This window comes from Bos indicus, chromosome 14, assembly GCF_029378745.1.
Source record: "Bos indicus isolate NIAB-ARS_2022 breed Sahiwal x Tharparkar chromosome 14, NIAB-ARS_B.indTharparkar_mat_pri_1.0, whole genome shotgun sequence".
Lineage (NCBI taxonomy): Eukaryota > Metazoa > Chordata > Mammalia > Artiodactyla > Bovidae > Bos > Bos indicus.
Window position 1 is genome coordinate 11,259,237 of NC_091773.1, and position 20,175 is coordinate 11,279,411.

The 20,175-nt window shown below is 42.0% G+C and overlaps 1 long non-coding RNA gene across 1 annotated transcript in view; it reads left to right on the forward strand.

Moving 5' to 3' along the window:
* Positions 1–10,728: 10,728 nt before the first annotated feature.
* The window catches only part of LOC139186870 (uncharacterized), a 114,122-nt gene continuing 104,675 nt past the window's right edge, over positions 10,729–20,175 (forward strand). The window contains exon 1 of the long non-coding RNA XR_011570487.1: positions 10,729–19,630. This is a non-coding gene — a long non-coding RNA (uncharacterized lncRNA). The remainder of the gene's footprint in view (positions 19,631–20,175) is intronic.

Here is a 20,175-nt window from a genome sequence, read left to right on the forward strand (position 1 = left end):
GGAAGCCCTTGTTTTGTCGCCTCTCTCGTCTTTGAGCTTCCCTCAGAACTTGTCATCTGATAGAATCTGATTCTTATAGCTCTTTCAGCTGTCATTTGCATTATGCAGGAGCCCTGTTGTTATGGGGGTGAGGTGTGGGAAGCAGAGTGCTATATTGGGTTGGCCAAAAAGTTCATTCAGGGTTTTTACCAAGATGTTGCAGAAAAACCCAAAGGGACTTTTTGGCCAGCTTGGTACAACCTTATGATTAAAGATCAGTCTTGTAGAGAGCCTGTCCCTTCAGGCTGTGACCTTATCTTCCTTCTCCCCATCCTTAGGTGAGGCAGGAGGTCTAGAGGAGGCTGGAGGCAGAGAAATGACTTTCTCCAGGAGAGTCACGTCTTTTCCCTGGGAGAGTAGGTTTCTGTAATGGAGAAAGTTCTGAGCATATTTCACAATGTTTCCTCTTCACTCTGCCAGAGACTCAGGCAGAGTCCTTCTTGATTCTTCACCTGAGAGTGAACCTGGTGTGTTTCCTAGAGATAAAGCCCTTGGAAACAAGGACCTTTCTAAGACTGTGGTCCCCAGAAATTTCTCACTATTGAAATAGTCCACACTCAGACTCCAGTGATTCATCAGAACTACCATTGAAATGTTCCTACCCGTTTATAGTTCTAAGAGTTTCTGCACCAGGTGAGGCGATGTTGTCTGTGACTCTAGATTTGTATGTCTGTCCAGATTCTGAGGGTGGCAGTTTGCCCTATGACCTGCATCCTCTGATGGGTCCAAGAAAAATCATAGGTTTTTAGATGGTTCAGCTTTTTCTTGCTGTAAGGATTAGAATGGTGGAGTGGAAACCACTCATTTTGTTTCTTTTCTTCTCTATTTTTCTCATATAACATGGAAATAAATCTGGAGTCAAAGAAATCTAGGTTTGGCTTCCATCTCCACCCCTTATTTACTTTCTAACCTTGAAAAGAAATGTGATTCTTAGGATTGTGTGAGGTTTACATGCAGATTCTGAGAGATGGGAATACCAGACCACCTGATCTGCCTCTTGAGAAATTTGTATGCAGGTCAGGAAGCAACAGTTAGAACTGGACATGGAACAACAGACTGGTTCCAAATAGGAAAAGGAGTTCGTCAAGGCTGTATGTTGTCACCCTGTTTATTTAACTTATATGCAGAGTACATCATGAGAAACGCTGGACTGGAAGAAACACAAACTGGAATCAAGATTGCCGGGAGAAATATCAATAACCTCAGATATGCAGATGACACCACCCTTATGGCAGAAAGTGAAGAGGAATTCAAAAGCCTCTTGATGAAAGTGAAAGTGGAGACTGAAAAAGTTGGCTTAAAGCTCAACATTCAGAAAACGAAGATCATGGCATCTGGTCCCACCACTTCATGGGAAATAGATGGGGAAACAGTGGAAACAGTGTCAGACTTTATTTTTCTGGGCTCCAAAATCACTACAGATGGTGACCGCAGCCATGAAATTAAAAGATGCTTATTCCTTGGAAGGAAAGTTATGACCAACCTAGATAGCGTATTCAAAAGCAGAGATACTACTTTGCCAACAAAGGTTCATCTAGTCAAGGCTATGGTTTTTCCTGTGGTCATGTACGGATGTGAGAGTTGGACTGTGAAGAAGGCTGAGCATCGAAGAATTGATGCTTTTGAACTGTGGTGTTGGAGAAGACTCTTGAGAGTCCCTTGGACTGCAAAGAGATCCAACCAGTCCATTCTGAAGGAGATCAGCCCTGGGATTTCTTTGGAGGGAATGATGCTGAAGCTGAAACTCCAGTACTTTGGCCACCTCATGGGAAGAGTTGACTCATTGGAAAAGACTCTGATGCTGGGAGGGATTGGGGGCAGGAGGAGAAGGGGACGACAGAGGATGAGATGGCTGGATGGCATCACTGACTCGATGGACGTGAGTCTGAGTGAACTTCGGGAGTTGGTGATGGACAGGGAAGCCTGGCGTGCTGCAATTCATGGGGTCGCAAAGAGTCGGACACGACTGAGCGACTGATCTGATCTGATCTGATATAGGTAACCACGAGGCCTAGGATCTGATCCTAAATGTTCACTCAGTGACTGCTGCAAGGGGCCTCAAGGCTCATCTACTCCAAATCTCCACCTCATATTTGAATTTCCTCGATATTATCCTAGCTAAAAGTCTGCTTGCATGCTAAGTCACTTCAGTAATGTCCAACTCTGCGACCCTATGGACTGTAGCCCAGCAGACTCCTCTGTCCATGGGATTCTCCAGGCAAGAATACTGAAGTGGGTTGTCATTTCTTTCTCTCCTTGAGAAATCTTCAATGACATGGGAATTTCTAGCTTCCAGAGAACCTCTGGATAATATGTGAGGACCAGTATGCATCAGAATGCAATGTGAGATCTGCAGATCATGTTCCCAGGGCTGAGGTGGGGCATGATAGGAAGTAAGATTCTTTTCACTAGGCAGGTTGAGGGGCGTTTATAAGGAATTTAAGCTGTATTTTGAGGAAGAGATAATCTTCCAACCTTTGCTCATGAGGCTAAATGACATTTGGGAGAAGGAAGAGAATGATAGAAAAGAACCTGGAAATGGAACTAGAGTGGAAGAGGAGGGGAAGTGAAAGTCGCTCAGTCGTGTCTGACTCTTTGTGACCCCATGGACTTGTCCATGGAATGCAGGCCAGAAAACTGGAGTGGGTAGCCTTTCCCTTCTTCAGGGGATCTTCCCAACTTAGGGATCGAAACCAGGTCTCCCACATTGCAAGCAGATTCTTTACGAGCTGAGCCACAAGGAGGGAGGAAGAGCCCTAACTGCTGAGAGAGGAATGGCTACAGGATTATGTATGTTTTGGGTTCCCAATGAGAAGACCTAAGGAGAGGTTGCTTTGACATTCATTCCCATCAGTTAGCCTGAAATTAGAAATATTTGTCCTTGGTCTGGTTTCAAAATATTCTGTGTTGCTGCCACATCCTGTGGCAGACGCTCTTAGCTGATCATCTGTGACCTCTTTTCTTGCTAACAAAAGTGTGGTTTTGTATGGGATAGAAATTGCTCCAAGCCATACCATGGATCATCACTGGCCGAAGACTAAGCCAGTCATGAAGACCCTGACTTCCCAGTGTTCCTAGTGACACTTGCAGTTACATTCCACATGAAGCAGTCTAGCAGGAGGTATCAGGAGAAGTTGACTTCCAGAAAACTTCTGATTTCCAAATAAATAACGCACATGTTCCTGTCATTGTTCTTCTGCCACTTCTCTCTATTTAGAGGGAGGATCTGATGTTTCAGTTCAGTTCAGTCACGCAGTCACTTCCGACTCTTTGCAACCTCATGGACCGCAGCATGACAAGCCTCCCTGTCCATCACCAACTCCCAGAGCTTACTCAAACTCATGTCCATCGAATTGCTGATGCCATCCAACAATCTCATCCTCTGTTGTCCCCTTCTCCTCCTGCCCCCAATCCCTCCCAGCATCAGGGTCTTTTCCAGTGAGTCAGTTCTTCACATCAAATGACCAAAGGATTGGAGTTTGTTTCAGCATCAGTCCTTCCAATGAATATTCAGGGCTGATCTCCTTTATGATGGACTGGTTGGATCTCCTTGCAGTCCAAGGGACTCTCAGAAGGCTTCTCAAACACCACAGTTCAAAAGCATCAATTCTTCGGTGCTCAGCTTTCTTTATAATCCAACTCTCACATCCATACATGACTACTGGAAAAGCCATAGCTTTGACTAGACGGACCTTTGTTGACAAAATGATGTCTCTGTTTTTTAATATGCTGCCTAGATTAGTCATTGGAGAAGGAAATGGCAACCCATTCCAGTGTTCTTGCCTGGAGAATCCTAGGGTGGGGGGAACCTGGTGGGCTGCCATCTATGGGGTCGCACAGAGTCGGACACGACTGAAGTGACTTAGCAGTAGCAGCAGCAGGTTAGTCATAGCTTTTCTTCCAAGGAGCAAGTGTCTTTTAATTTCATGGCTGCAATCACCATTTGCTGTGATTTTGGAGCCCAAGAAAATAAAGTCTCTCACAGTTTCCATTGTTTCCCCATCTATTTGCCATGAAGTGATGAGATCAAATGCCATGATCTTAGTTTTCTTAATATTGAGCTTTAAGCCAACTTTTTCACTCTCTTCTTTCACTTTCATCAAGAGACTCTTTAGTTCCTTTTCACTTTCTGCCATAAGGGTGGTGTCATCTGCATATCTGAGGTTATTGATATTTCTCCCAGCAATCTTGATTCCAGCTTGTACTTCATCCAGCCCAACATTTCACATGATGTACTCTGCATATAAGTTAAATAAGCAGGGTGACAATATACAGCCTTGACGTACTCCTTTTCCTATTTGGAACCAGTCTGTGTACCATGTTCAGTTCTAACTGTTGCTTCTTGACCTGCCTACAGATTTCTCAGAAGGCAGGTGAGGTGTTCCTATCTCTTTAAGAATTTTCCACAGTTTGTTGTGATCCACGCAGTCAAAGGCTTTGGCATAGTCAATAAAGCAGAAATAGATGTTTTTCTGGAACTCTCTTGCTTTTTTGATGATCCAGTGGATGTTGGCAATTTGATCTCTGGTTCTTCTGCCTTTTCCAAAACCAGCTTGAACATCTGAAGTTAATGGTTCACGTATTGCTGAAGCCTTGCTTGGAGAATTTTAAGCATTATTTTACTAGCCTGTGAGATGGTGTTAAATATGAGATGGATGGGGGTGGAGGGAGAGAGGAACAGGACAGGCTACTGATACTCACTGGGAAGCAGGACTTATTAGACAACAACTTAACTAAAGACCTCAGTGTAGAGTTCATAGCTAGGGTGGTGCCAGTGTATAAGCTTTTCTAGACATCATGATATAAGACTTTTAAAAGGATCATGATAAGACTCTGCAGCTCATTAATTCACTGGAGCCACCCTATTTCTTGCACTGCAGCTAAGATTGCACACAGGGCTTACATCACCCCTTGAGTTCCTAAGGGACAGAAGTTCTCCAGAAGGTCATTTCTCTGAATTTTTCTGAAGTTGTTTACTTAATACATTCTGCTGCCTTCCTGAAGGTGTTGCCTCTCTTTCCTTTGAAAAATAGCTGGAGAAATAAGCCTCTGTCCATGACTTTCAGAAATTAAACAAGAAGGAAAAACATTGCAGAATTTATCTAAAGCATTGGAGTATCTGGTTTTACTGGCAGATGGGGGAGCCTGAGGTGTTTACTTTGGCAACACATATGACATCAGATGAAGAGAAATACTGGGTTGGCCAAAAATTTCATTCAGGTTTGTCTGTACCATCTCAGGGGGAAATGCAAACGAAGTTTTCATCCAATTCAAAATTTAGTTTAGGGATAAGCATCAGCTCGTGAGGGAAGCCTGGTACTTTAAATGTCTTTTAGAAGCTGAGAACAATGGGATATACTAAAGGAAGAGTTAATCTTGAGGATCTCTTAGGGGTGTAGATAAAAGAGTGCAGAATGCTATGGTTAGATTAATTAATTTCCAAAATTCTGCTGTGAACAGTATGGGCTACAATTAATGGGGATTTTTCAGTCAACAGAGGAGCCCTAAGCTCCTCCTGTAAATGTTAGTGAAGGGAGAGTCAAGGTTGAGGATATGGGGTTTCCTTAAATTTGGGATTGGGAAAATCTTTAAACTTTTGTTATCACCCATCAAGTTGTTCTGCTCATTTTCAGTTCTCTCTCCTCATTTTTCCTTGTTAAGTTCTTTTTTTTTTTATCCCCTTCACTTCCCTCCCATTTTCTTTGGAACTCCTCAGTTTTGGTGTCCTTTATTCCAAAGACTTAATACCTATATTGACATAGATATGGGGCTACCAGATTAAAGGAATTTTTAAAAAATTTGTTTGTTTTGATAATGACTTTATTGAGATGTAATTCACATATCATGCAATCTTCCTACTGAAAGTGCACAATTCAATGCTTATTTTAGTATATTTAATATATTCAAATTATGCAATCATCATCACTGTCTAATTTTAGAACACTTATGAAGTGTCATCTTTATTTCTGTTTTATTTTTGGAGTTGGGAAAAGGGATGCAGGATATTAGATGCAATTATATATGATGATAGTTATTGTGATAGATTTGTTGTTGTCCCTAAAACACTATTTCCTGTTAGCAAATTGGTCTTAGAGGAAGGAAGAGGAGAAGGAAAGCAAAAAAAAAAAAAAAAAAAGAATGTAAGGAAATCAATGATTCAGTTTAGATAGAATTTCTTGCAGTGAAGGTTTATAATTTCTAAAAATCTCAGAAAACCTCTTGGCATGTTCCGAGGAAGGCAATGGTATGATTTGACCTTGGACAGATTACACAATATATTTTTGTTTGACAGCTTAAATCAACATTACATAGTCAATTTACATAAATCATGATATCCCTTTTCCACATCACTATCATAAAATACTGTAAAATGGTGACTGGTGCTCCTCTTTAGCTTCTTAAAGCAAATTTTCACAAGTGAAATGATTAGGTTAGTGACTTGTACGTGGTTTTGAGCCATTTGTGCCCTGCAATGCTCTAGTGCAGAGATTCCTGCTCAGATTGCATGGAGCAGATGTAAAAGACGAGGCTGCTTTTGACTTAATTTTGAGCAAATGTTGGGCTTCCTTTGTGGCTCAGCTGGTAAAGAATCCACCTGCAATGCGGAGACCTGGGTTTGATCCCTGGGTTGGGAAGATCCTCTGGGGAAGGGAAAGGCTACCCACTCTAGTATTCTGGCCTGGAGAAATCCATGGACTGTATAGTCCAAGGGTTTGCAAACAGTTGGACACGACTGAGCGACTTTCACTTCACTGAGCAAATGTACAAGGAGGTTTAGCAAGCCATGAAAGGGAACAGGCTTTGAGAAAAGTGGAGGATAAAAGAAAAATAGAACTCATATCGAATGTCCTGAGGACAAGGGTTTCAGAGCCACTGACACATTCAGATCGTCACACTATACAAACCCTGAACCTCAGCAACAGTAGTGCAGAGAGCAGCCCACCTGAGCCTCTGATCCTGCTTCATCTTACCTCCTCCCTTCTCTTCACTTCCTTTTCTTGTAGTGATAGAAAGAACCAAACTTGGTAGCCAGATTCTGGCTCCATCACCAAAAAGTTTTGCAATGCTCCCCAACCTATCTCTTTGAGCTTGAGCTTGTTTACTCAGCAGGAAATGGGAATAATGAGATACCTAACAGCATTACTGTAAAGATTATAGATACTATACCTGAAGCATCCATGTACCACACACAGTAAACAATAGCCTGAGATCTTGTTTCAACAGCAAGCCAATATTGTATAACCAGTTTACTCATTAGTCAAAACTAGATGGTATTCAGGCAAGTTAAATTGTGTCTCCTTGTTCAGCAAAAAGGGATGTGTGTGGGTGTATGTATGTGTGTGTGTGTGTCTTAAGAATTATGTCCATTAGGGACAAAACAGTTTGAAATTGAAAGCTACAGTTATTAAAATAAATATAATACTTGGCTTTCTGGACTGGTTCATTTGCCCAAGGGTCAGAATAAGATTTTTTTGTTTGTTTATTTGGGGAGGAGGCAAAAAGATTAGGACCAAATATTAAAAAATAAGAGGAAAAAACCATTTTTGTTTAACTACCTAGTTAATGGCCAGTTTCCAGTTCAGTGAATTCCATCCTTTAAGTAAAGCACTCTAATTACTTCATGTTGAAAGTCATATTTTCTCACATGGTTTGAGGCTTTGAATGTGTTTATTTGTAATTTGTCATAAAGTTGTATTGTTCTAGTTATTCTATGCAGCTCGTTAGTGAACACCTGCCTCTTATCTCTAGAGTTTATGATTCTTTGGGGATAAAGTCTATCTAATAAGAGATGTACCTAAAACAAAGACACCAAAAAAACACTTGATGCTATCTTGTTCAATAATGCAAGCCTCAGTGCACCTTCTGATGGTGACAAGACCATAGTCCTTTGATGGTAACACCAGCGTGCATGTGTGCAATGAAAAGCTCTTGAAACCAAAGACCTGAGCCTGATGTGTTGCTTGGTCCCCATCCTGTAACTTCTCAGAGTGTAGTCAGAGGGCGGGTATCTGATCATTAACAGAAATAACAAGAATGGGGGAACCCAGGCCAGATGGAATATGTAGAGCTTCTGCAAGTGTGTGTGTATATCTGTGATCTTGCACCTGCTAGGTAAGCAGCCATCGCCCCCTGCCAGGTGGAACCTCCTGTTAACAGACTTCTTCAGCCACAGGGAGGTGCCAGGGTCTCCCTTGCATTTTTTTTTTCTGGTTTGGTCTCTCCATTCTTGAACACCTGAAATATTAGGGTATTTTTGGCCTGCAAGACACCTGCTACGATTGCACAGATGAGTAGTTATGGGGCATTTAATGGAAGGTGGGGGATGAAGTGAGTGTACTTCATTCAGGAGCACAGAACTCAATGTTATTTGTGGTTTTCTTTTGTTTAAGCAAGGCCTGAGGAGAAAAGACACAGACCAGCAGCCTGAGCCAGACCATTCAGAAATTCCAAGTAGAAAGATAAAATCGATCACTTACAAGTTGTAAAAACATTTATTCACTTTTCAATTGCTTTCCCAACTTTCTGAATCAGGACTCACCATTCTGAAATTCAGGCCCAACCATGCTTAAGCTGAAATGAATCTCTTGAAAAGGAAGAGGAAGAGGAGGGGGGAAGAGAAGCAGGAGAAGGAGTAGAATTCAGCTTCTTATCTGAAGACCCTAGTGATTGTTGCCAGTTGTCATGGTAACTTTCCTTCCCATGGTCAGTTAGCCAGCATCACTCCAAACTTTATTCCAACAAACACAGGTCTCCATCAGTCAAGCACACTGATGCTTTTTTTTACTTTGTATAAACGACTGGCCAGTTGTTTCCATCATCCAGAGGCTTCCTCTATTTAAATATTCTCCTCTGAATTTGATCACGATATGAACTATGGCAACCACATCTAGAATTATGTTCCTATTTTTGGAGTGATATGAAACTATCAAAACACTAGGAATCACTAGAAATAAAGGATCAATTCAGAGCCAACTCTTAACTCCATATCAAGAAGAAGTCTGATTAAGCAGTTGACTAGTAAGTTGCAGAGAACACAGAAAAGCAGAATCATTTCTCTCTTCCCAGCTCTGCTCCTGGTTATGTGTTATCTGACCTGTGGTTTTCTGGGACTGTTTGCTAATCAGTAAAATGAGAAGACTGGACTAGTTGGGTTCAAGGGCTTTTGGGTGTTTCAGAAGGAGGAGGATGTCAGGAACGTGCATGTACAGGCTCTCAAAGGCAGCTGAGGAAAAAAGCGTGGGAAGGCAGACCTTTGAACATCACATTAGGAGAACACAAGCCAGTGGGTGTAGGTTTTATTTGAAGTTGTTGCAAAATTATGGTACCCATGGTATTATGAACAGATTGTGGATTTTAACATCTCATGTTTTAGGGAGTTTATCTCCTACATATACACTGAAGAGTGAGATAGTAATTTGGATTATAGCAAGTCTCCTACATATGAAGCTTTAAGCTCAAACTTTCAAAGATGTGAAACTGTACAATTGCATGTCCAATCATTTAAGTTCGTTCACATGTCTGGCCTACATTGTTATGGGTGTTCGTCCTCTAGGAGTGGTTATGCTTTTGTGTACTTAGAATTACAGTATTGTATAGAGCATGGTAGGACAGTGTCTTTATTTCAAGCCTAGGATGTTTGGAAGCAGGCATAAAAGTGGCAATTGATAGTCGAGGGTGTTAATTGGGTACCTACGCTAACTTTGTTGGACTTACGTGTGAATTGGACTAATGAGTGCTCAGAAGGGAACTCATTCTTATGTAGCAGACTTACTGTATCAAAATATTTAGGAAATATAGCAATGCTCCCTCCATGCTATCTTTCCCCTTTCTTTCTTTTTTTTTTTTTTTTAAATCCCCTGTTCTCAGTAATATGGGAGCATAGAGGACCCATAAATAACACCCTTGGCCTCCCTGGAGGAACCTGCTATGCAGAAGGCTACAGACTGCTCTGGGAGAATTTGAATTGGGCCATCTTGTAGGGATTTAATTAGAATCAAGTCCTGTTCATTTAAATAGCATTTTATTTCATCCTTGCTTCAGCCTCCTTTTGTTCCTATTCTGCTTTTGCTTGGGGGCTTCTTTCAAAATGTACTAAAGATGTACAAATTCTCTCAGAACATTTGTGTGTTTTTTTTGGTAGGACATTTTACTATCTCCAGTCTTCATGTCTTCAGGAAGTCTTTGAATGATGTAACTTGTTGGACTAAAGGTTCACATTGTATTCTTATTTTACCCAGCCACCTACCCTGTTTCTCTGAGGCGTAAGCTGGATTTTGCAAGAAGTGAGTTGTTTTCAAACTAGTCTACAGCAAAGCCAAATACACTATAGGGACGAAGGTAAGGAGACCCAAGAACTGAAATGTTAAAACCTGGTGACGCTTTTCCAGTCGTATCCCACTTATAACCTCAGTTTCTGTGTCTGTAATATAAGCAGATTGTGTTATATGCTCTGTTCCCACTTGGTTGTAACCTGTGGACATATATTTTTTCAGAAAGATATATTAAAGAAAAGCAATGTAATTTAAGATAGATTAAGAAAAGCAATGTGATTATATGTAGTTTTGTTCTCTTTTAAATGATCAAATTATTTCTAGAATTTTTTTTTTTTTTACTTTGATCCTTTGTTAATTTTTCTTTTCTTTTTTTTAAATTTTATTTTATTTTTAAACTTTACATAATTGTATTAGTTTTGCCAAATATCAAAATGAATCCACCACAGGTATACATGTGTTCCCCATCCTGAATCCCCCTCCCTCCTCCCTCCCCATACCACTCTAGAATGTTTTGAATCTCCAAAGACATTGGCTCAAAGCTAGTTCACTACGACTAGGGCATGTGTTGGGAGTGTTCTGAAAACTGACAGGTTGTAAAATCTCAGGATGATCATCGAAGATGTTTGTTGGATATTTGGGGCATCCTTACTGCTATATTCCTGGTTTCTGACTGGTCATTCAGTTCAGTCGCTCAGTTGTGTCCGACTCTTTGTGACCCCATGAATTGCAGCATGCCAGGCCTATCTGTCCATCACCAACTCCAGGAGTTCACTCAAACTCATGTCCATCGAGTCGGTGATGCCATCCAGCCATCTCATCCTCTGTCATCCCTTTCTCCTCCTGCCCCCAATCCCTCCCAGAATCAGGGTCTTTTCCAATGAGTCAACTCTTCGCATGAGGTGGCCAATGTATTGGAGTTTCAGCTTTAGCATCAGTCCTTCCAGTGAACACCCAGGACTGATCTCCTTTAGGATGGAATGGTTGGATCTCCTTGCAGTGCAAGGGACTCTCAAGAGTCTTCTCCAACACCACAGTTCAAAACCATCAATTCTTCAGCACTCAGCTTTCTTCACAGTCCAACTTTCACATCCATACATGACCACTGGAAAAACCATAGCCTTGACTAGATGTACCTTTGTTGGAAAAGTAATATCTCTGCTTTTGAATATGCTATCTAGGTTGGTCATAACTTTCCTTCCAAGGAGTAAGCGTCTTTTAATTTCATGGCTGCAGTCACCATCTGCAGTGATTTTGGAGCCCCCCAAAAACAAAGTCTGACATTGTTTCCACTGACTGGTAGAGAATACAGAGTTCCACAGAGGTAAAAAGGAATGCAACAGTCTGCTTGATGAAAGCAGTTTCATCACTCTGAAAAGTCAAGGCTTTTCAGTACAGTTTGTGACTGACAAACCCCAAACTGGGCTTCCTATTGTATTGTCTAAAATTAACTTTAGAATCTGCTTTGGGAACACTTAGATCTGAAAAATAGGGTCTGTGTGCTGTTAGTTAGCCCTCATGGAGGAACTATGGCATGGCTTATACTCATATTCTTTTTTTTCAACAGCTATAGCCTTTTTAGGGGCTTCTCTGATAGCTCAGTTGGTAAAGAATCTGCCTACAATGCAGGAGACCCCAGTTTGATTCCCGGGTCAGGAAGATCTGCTGGAGAAGGGATAGGCTACCCGCTCCAGTATTCTTGAGCTTCCCTCATGGCTCAGCTGGTAAAGAATCCACCTGCAATGAGGGAGACCTGGGTTCGGTCCCTCAGTTGGGAAGATCCCTTGCAGAAGGGAAAAGCCACCGACTGCAGTATTCTGGCCTGGAGAATCCCATGGACTGTATAGACTATGGGGTTGCAAAGAGTCGGACATGACGGAGCAGCTTTCACTTTCACTATGGCCTTTTTAAGTTTAATTTTATGTGTCTGTTTATTTTTGGCGAGCTGGGTCTCCATTGCCATGTGCGGGCTTTCTCTAGCGGCAGCGAGCAGGGACTACTCTCTAGCTGTGGTGTGTGGGCTCCTCCCCGCGGTGGCTTCTCTTGCTGTGGGGCACAGGCTCTAGCACACAGGCGTCAGTAGTTGTGGGCTTAGCTGCTGCACAGCATGTGGGATCTTCCCGGACCAGGGATTAACTCCATGTCTCCTGCATTGGCGGGGGGATTCTTAACTACCGGACCACGACGGAAGTCCATTCGCAGCCTTTAATAGAATGAAGTGTATGAGAGTAAGGGCTACACGACCTTGTTGATAATATGACCCTACTTTTGGTTAAAAAAACAATGGTTTGGTGGATTTTAGACTTTCCTCATGTAAATTTCCTTTTCCTGTAATGAACGATGAATATGGGGCAAAGGGAAAGACCAGGGTGAGGCAGGAAAGATGTGTGCTTCTCTGTGGCAATGGGCCAAAGAGGAATGGGACCCCCGCCCCAGCACCCCAAATCATAGGCTTGGCATTTCACAAATCTGGGTTGGGGGTCCCTGTTCCACCATTTATTAATTGTGCACATGGAAAAATGTGCTCTTTTTTTGTTATTTTAATAATTTGATCTCCCAAACTCTAATCTTCTCCCATCTGTAATTTGAAGAAAATATTATCTATCTTATGAAGTTCCTGTGGAAAATAAGATCATGTCAGTCAAGCAACAGGCATATGATATTTTCTCAACACCCAATAGCTGTTTTGTTATTATTTAGCAAGGCCAAGGTGTAAATCTCATCTAAAAATAAGATGGTTCAGTATTCACTTGGGTCCTTCCTAAATATAAAATAACTATGGCAGAATTTCCCATACTTGTTTGGCCTCAGAAACTTTAAAAAATGCTAAGGTACTAATAGAAGTTATAGTCATTCTTGAGAACATAAATGTTTGATCAATAATAAACACCAAATCACACTCAAGCATCATACATATGGAGCCTGTTCATACACTTGCCATTACCTCCTGTGGCTTCCTGTGTCACACAGCCAAGGATCTTAGGCAATTTCTGTTTATTCGCTGAGAAGACACCTCATTTCTCATGGTATAATATCAATTTTAATTATATGCCTGCATTTAGGTGTTTGCCTTCTTAAAAAACACAGTTTAGTTGGTTGTTAGAACAAAAGCTTGTTAGCTTCACTTTTTTTTTTTTTTTGGATGTAAAGCATCTACTAACAGTGTTCATCAGTCACTGATTGGGCATGCTTCACACTCTCTTTCAGCTAAAGCAGCGTTTCCTAAATTTTTGTGATAAAGACTCACAGCAAGACATACATTGTGCCTTACAAGTGCACACATGCATGCAAATGTGTACAATTGGAATCAAGTATTTCATGATATAATGCCCTCTTCTAGAACTAAACGCTCCATTTCCCCATTCTTTTCTCTTCTATTTCATCCTATTCTATCCTAGTCTGCTCTATATCCTATTTAAAGTGCTGCTGATCAAAGCCCTCTACTTCGATTTCCAGACCCACTAATGGGCAGTGCTCTCAGTTTGAAAAAGACCTAGGGATTAATCTAGGAAATGCATGGTGTTTGTGGCTCTCCTTTACCCAGGTGGGGGTACTTCTTATGTTACACTTCAAGTGTGTTTGAAATGGAACCTTCTCTAACCTCTGAAGAGCCTGTGGAGGGGGCATTACCCAGGAAGGGTCATGTTGCCCAGCTGATGAGAGGCAGCTGCAGACCCCCAGGCTTCGAGAAGGCAGCCTGCAATTGTCCTGGAGAAAAGTTCTCAAGGGTGGTAAGGGCCCCTGGGGACCCAGGAGCACTGCTGGGGGATGTCCCCGTGCTCACGTCTCCCAAGATTTCCACTACTTGTCACATCTGCTTCTCTCCTGGCAACCAGCCCACAGCTTTCCTTTGCCCAAACCTTCCACATGCTAACGTCTCAGCTCAGCTAACGTCTCAGCTCTTATGTCCGTTCCTTTCCCTTCTAACATCAAAAACCTACTGCCTATTGATCTGTCATATCTTTCTTGAAACTTTCCTTACCAATCCCCAATACCAGCCTCACTCCCATCCCCAGGACTGAAATAGATACTTCATTTCTACCCAAGACTGCCTTTTTAAAAAAATTACAAAGTTCCCCAATTATAACACTTGTTGTTGCTATCATTTAGTCACTAAATCATGTCCGACTCCTTGTGACCCCAGGCTCCTCTGTCCATGGGATTCTCCAGGTAAGAATACTGGAGTGGGTTGCCATTTCCTACTCCAGGGGATCTTCCTGACCCAGGGATCAAACCCTCAAACTCTTGCTTGGCAGGCGGGTTCTTTACCACTGAGCCAGCAGGGAAGCCCATAAGACATGTTACATTGTGTTCAATTATTTTTCTTTTCCACTAAACTGTAAACTTCTCCTGGAGGGTAGAGACTTACCTCTTTGCTGTTGTTTTATCCCCACATCCTAGTACACCCCTTCACCTATGGTGGTGGTGGTGGTGGTGGTGGTTCAGTCACTATGTCATGTCTGCCTCTTTGAGACCCCGTGGACTGCAGGCTTCCCTCTCCTCCATCATCTACTGGAGTTTGCTCAAACCCATGTCCATTAAGTCTTCACCTATTATCGTGTCCAAAAAATGTGTCGAATAAGTGAGGTCATGAATAAAACACTCTTATTTCATAAGTTGCTTACCATGGGTTGACGTTGCTCATTAGGAGTTATCTGTGTTCAAGTATATCACCTCATTCGATCATTGTAATAAAACTGTGAGGTGGGGAGGGAAGATGGAATTATACTTTGTTTGTAGATTAAGAAGCTGAGGTTCAGAGAGGTGAGGGGGCTTCTGTGAGGTTGCACAGCTGGTACAGAAGGGTTAGTATCAAAGCTTTGGATTCTGTGCTGAGCACAGTTCACACACAGAGCCCCATTCTCGCATATGACCTTCAGTCTCAAACGAAAGTCTCACTGATTGGTCCTCATTGTTGTAGGTTTCTGTGAGACATGAGCAAAAGGGTGCACACAGACACACAGGCTTGGGTTCAAGACTGAGCCTGTTTTACTGATAACGGAAGCTACATCCCCTGAGAATTCTAGAAGACATTGACCGTAGCAGAAGGACTTCAGAAAATAGAATTTCTCCTTCCAATCTGGTTAACCCTGACCTCTGATTGCATAGAATTTGGAGCCAGAGTTACCTTCAAACATTAAGGAGCTGAAGTGTGTCTGTGCTGACACGCATCCTGCATCCGAAAAGTTCAGATACATAAAGAGATGCTTTTGTATAATTCATGTTATTTACTAGAACGATTTTACTGGCCCTCTGAATATCATTGTGTTCTCTACTATAAATATGCATTCAGACCCTTTCCAAACCACTAGTCATTTGCCCAGCGGGCCATAAAAGCAATGTATCATGTAACCATGTATTGGGATGAAATTTCCAAAGCTCTCCATTTAGGCAGCAGGCCTTAGTGGGTTTGGGGAGCTGTAACATTATCCATTTAATTATACATTTGGACACACTGAAAAAAAAACCTGTATTATTTACACAATTGCCTGTAATATTCTCTCCAAGCTGTTAGACCTGAGTCAGAAACCATTAGAATGCTAATCGAGAGAAGAATATGAAATATATTTCCTTGGTGCAACTGCAGCACATTTTGTAGACACTTTTATTTCAGCCACAAGGTTTTTTTTTTAACCCCTAGACTTTCAGTCTGAAGGGGGCTCCCAAAGCTGTGGCGGGGGTACTACCTAGACTGCTAATTTGGGAACATAACATAATCAGCCCATATTGACTCTATTTCTCAAAGACAGTGTCTTGCACAAAGTGTGATACATTATATTTGAGAAGCACCAAATAGTTGGAATGGGCAAGTTAGTTTCTTTGGGGAAAAGGCATTGCTCAAGGAGATGATGCTGCCAGGGATAGACTTTGCATTAAATATTCTCATTTTTTTTTTATTGGAGGATAATTGCTTTACAATGTTGTGGTGGTCTCTGGTGCACATCAATGCAGACCCATCATAATTTTATACACACACACACACACACACACACACACACACCCTCTACCTCTTAAGCCTCCCTCACTCCCATTCTAGCCCTCTAGGTCGTCACAGAGCTCCAGGCTGGGTTCCCTGTGTTATACAACAGCTTCCCGATAGTTATCTATTTTAAAATAGTCTCATTTAGATAACTACTTGAGAGATGCAGAGAATGTCTCTTTCTGGATCCCAGGCATTCTAGAGTGTGGTGGAGCCCAAAGCTCTGTATTTCTTTCCTAATATTTTTGAGCAGCTACGAGGTCCCATGTACCCTATGGGTGCTGGCAACACAGAAGCAAACAGAGATAGTTCTGGTCTTAGAGGATGCCAGTCTTTGGAGAGGAAGCATACAACTAAGCAGATAATTATGCATGTTCATCAGGACACTGACTTAAGAACCAAGACACTAGCAGCATGGCCCAGCCTCAGAGGTTTTCAGATGGGGTATTTTTGCCCCAGCATGTTTTCAGGGCCTCCCTGGTAAGCTTCTGGTCTCTCTCCCCTACATTCTGCCCACCCCAGCCAGTCTTTATCTCTCATTTCTGCCTCAGACTTTGGTCATTGGCCCTCCTTTGCTCAGACATGATCTGTTACATGGCTCTCCATGTGGCTTGAATTTCCTTGACTCTTACTACCCTCTGTAAAGGATGCTTAAGATAAGCTTGGCGGGGCTTGATGCTACCAGAAACATATATAGAGTTTAATATCACATGAGACGAGAGAATTCAGAAATCTCTGCTTTTAGTATCTGATTTATCTCTAATAAGCAATACTAACTTTGAATGACTTTGAATGACCATGCATTTGCATAATGGATAGACTCTCCATTTGTTTTTTATTTTGTTGTCCCTGCTTACTACTTTGTATTGTTATATTACAATATGGCGGATATTTTCCTTAATGTCTTGTTACAAAACAGTTGCCCTGCTATGTAACATTTAGGTAGCTTGCTTCACCAAAGCACAGAGTGTGTGGAAATCCTTGGAGTACAAAAGGAGACCTGGGCCATTGCCATGATAATATCAGAAACCCTTCTTCCCATCTCTACTGCTACTTGAATTGTCATGGAGCCAAGAGACACAGCAATAGCACTGTCAGCAAAATGCACTGAACTTGGAATGACAAATGTTGACTCATGATGGATTACAAAGAGGGTATAGGATTTGGGGGAGAATATAACCCAGGTGATATAGTGGTAAAGAATCCACTTGCCAGTGCAGAAGACACAGGTTTGATTCTTGGGTTGAGAAGATCCCCTGGATAAGGAAATGGCAACCCACTCCAGTATTCTTGCCTGGAAAATTCTATGGACAGAGGAGCCTGGGGGGCTACAGTCCATAGGGTTGCAAAGAGTTGGACACAACTGAGCACATGCACACACATTCGGTTTAACATTAATGAGGAGAGATTTGCTGTTTTACAATAAACTTAGGAAAAATCTGAATAGATCGTGGATCTATCCTTCCTGGAACCTTTGAAATTAAGAAGATTTTGCCAACATTGAAATTTGCATTTGTGGATAATTTAGGAGTTTGAAAAATCAACCCATGGATCATTAAATGGATCCTTCATTTCTGCTGCAAAATAGATCCTACCATTCCGTAGCCATATGATAGATGGAAATAATTGAAGAACTTTTCTAAGATGCAGTGTCCTCCTCTGTATCACAGGAAGAGTCATGACCACCTTGTGAGGTAGAATTAAGGAAGATGACTTCAGTAAAGTACCAGATCCAGTTCTTGTATATAGTAGACATTATATATATGGTATTGTTTTAATATGCTTTATTCATCAAGTGGAGTCCTAGGTTCACAAAATTCCACTGTAAACTATAGGTGATGGTTTTTCAGTTCAGTTCAGTTCAGTCACTCAGTCGAGTCTGACTCTTTGAGACCCCATGGACCGCAGCACACCAGGCCTCCCTGTCCATCACCAACTCCCGGAGTCCACCCTAACCCATGTCCATTGAGTCAGTGATGCCATCCAGCCATCTCATCCCCTGTGGTCCCCTTCTCCTCCTGTCTTCAATCTTTCCCAGCATCAGGGTCTTTTCAAACCAATGGTTTTTACAATCAAGTATTTTTCTTTTAACTCTGCTCCAAAGAAAGGAAAGAGGGAAGGAAGGGAGGAAGAAAGGGAAAGAAAGATGTCAGACAATAATAAGAACAGAGAGAGTATTTCAAAGTGTGTGAAAGGTCACATTTCTTTGCACGGGAATCCATTCCTCCTCTCTCTCAGGCTGGCAGGCTGGCCTGGCTGTGCTGTAGGGATCAGAACTCCAGTGTTTATTTGTGCAGTCCTCACTGTAGCTGGCAGCTGCCCCGGCCCAGGAATTTTATGGCAGGAAATATAAAGTGCTGTTGGACCCAGATGCTTTAGAGTCCAGGGAAGCATTGTTCTTTCTTAAGAAAGAAAAAAAGAAAAAAAATATGAGTGTGACAATCAGCTAAGGACAATTAAGCTTCATGGCCTTGATCTTATCATATTGCATCTACTCTTACCAGTTCTTAATGACTACAATGTAATAACATCTTTAAAATTTATTGAGACAATTAGAATCAAACAGCTCTTTTGACCCCTAGCTCCTTCAAAGTCACATGATGCCCTGAGAGAAAGTGGAGCCATGAGACAGAAGTCCTTTTTGAGGTTTTTGTACTTTAATGGGTATTTTATTTTTTAATTAAAAAAAATTTTTTTTAAGTCAAGCATTTTAAAATAATGAATTTGTTATAATATTGCTTCTGTTTTTTTTGACTGAGAGGATCTTAGCTCCCTGGCCAGGGATCGAACCCACACCCCCTGCATTGGAAGGCAAAGTCTTAATCACTGGGCCACCAGAGGAGTCTCTAATGTGCACTTTAGATTTCCAAGTGCCATGAGGAAAAGGGAGCTAGACTGTAGGTCAAAGACACTAGGCTTCTGCTCTTGGCTTTTCCTTTAATTTGTGAGCTCATCTGGGGTTGAGGCTGCAGGCTGTCTTCCTTGACCTTAATATGCTCATATGGAAAGTGGGGATGGATCCAAGATGCTTCCATCTCTAAAATCCTGCTTTGGAAAAAAGAGAACTCTAGTGAGTGAAAACAAATACTTTACTGAAGGTGGCCACCTACACTGTTGACCTCATCCCTTAACAGGATGCTGCTGTGTCCCAAGCGCTGGTTAGATTGGCACTGGAACATGTGTCTGCTACATCCAAGCCACAACCTATTGACAACAAGGCTGAGCATCCCACTGAAAAGCAGATCAGGAGGCCAGTGACCTTGAGCCTGCATGAGGGAACCGATGAATAGGAAAATGATGGACGGGACTGACTCACTTGGAAGCTGAACCCAAAAACCAGGTCAGTTCAGGATTGAGGCAGAGGGTGTGGTTCCTAAATACACTGACATTATGGCAGAGCTGGCAGTAGTTGGGTTCAACAGAAGAGACTGGAGAAAGCCAGGAGAGGTGTTATGATTGACACTTTGTGAGAATCTTGAGACACATGCGTGAGTGAGTATATGTGTGCATACAAACGCACACAGAATTACTTTAGGGACAAATTCCAGATTATTTAGCACACAGATTTAGACGTGAAGACTCTGAAGTTACACTTGTTCAGTTGCTAAGTCGTGTTTGACTTTGTGACCCCATGGGCTGCAGCCCACCAGGCTTCCCTGTCCCTCACCATCTCCTGGAGTTTGCTCAAACTCATGTCCATTGATTCGGTGATGCCATCTAACTATCTCATTCATCCTCTGTCTTCCCCTTCTCCTCCTGCCTTCAATCTTTCCCAGCATCAGGGCCTTTTCCAATGAGTCGGCTCAAATTTAAATTGCTGTGGGACCTTGAGTAACTCATTTAAATTTTCTGGGCCTCAGTTTTGCCACAGTGAAACATAGTGGA